Source organism: Bison bison, unplaced genomic scaffold, assembly GCF_000754665.1.
Source record: "Bison bison bison isolate TAMUID 2011002044 unplaced genomic scaffold, Bison_UMD1.0 scf7180017864061, whole genome shotgun sequence".
NCBI lineage: Eukaryota > Metazoa > Chordata > Mammalia > Artiodactyla > Bovidae > Bison > Bison bison.
This window is the reverse complement of record NW_011494633.1, coordinates 7,779,272-7,780,177: the sequence shown is the minus strand read 5'-3', so window position 1 is coordinate 7,780,177 and position 906 is coordinate 7,779,272.

Sequence of the window (906 nt, the reverse complement as noted above, 5' to 3'; positions counted from 1 at the left end):
GCAGTGTAGACCCGGAAAGCACATGCCGCTGTGAGCTGGGGCAAACTCAGTGTGGTCCACACACTGTGAGCACTCCTGACACAAGCCAGTGATGTTTGCAGTGTTCCTCCCTCCCCACAACACAGCTGAACAAGTGAGCCTAAATAAAGTGACCACCTTCGCCCCCTTGTGTCAGGGCAGAAATTAGGCACTGAAGAGGCTTGGAAAGAGAGGAAGCCAAGAGGGAACTGCTCTGGAAATGACAGGTGCCCAGATTAAAACTCTGTAGTTAACATTGACTAAGCATTGGAAGGGGCCTATAGATCTTGAGAAGAAATACAAGCTGGAGCAAGGAACTATCTGAATCTGAACTAACTCCACACTGCCCACAAAAGCTCCAGAGAAATTTTTAGATATATTTTTATTATTATCACTTTTAATTTTTTTTAATTTTTAAGTTATTTATTACTCCTTTAATTTTCATTTTTATAATCCACTATTACCTTGCAAAAAAGACTGTATTTTTTAAAGCAAATTCCATATATATATATTTTATAATTTTTGTGATTGATTTTCTTTTGTATTTTTAATATTCCTATTTTGACAGTCTAACCTCTACTCTCAAATTCTCCAAGCCATGCTTCAGCAATACATGAACCGTGAACTTCCAGATGTTTGAGGTGGTTTAGAAAAGGCAGAAGAGCCAGAGATCAAATTGCCAACATCTGTAGATCAACAAAAAAGCAAGAGAGTTCCAGAAAAAAACATCTATTTCTGCTTTATTGACTATGCCAAAGCCTTTGACTGTGTGGATCACAACAAACTGTGGAAAATTCTTCGAGAGATGGGAATACCAGACCACCTGACCTGCCTCTTGAGAAACCTGTATGCAGGTCAGAAAGCAACAGTTAGAACTGGACATTGAAC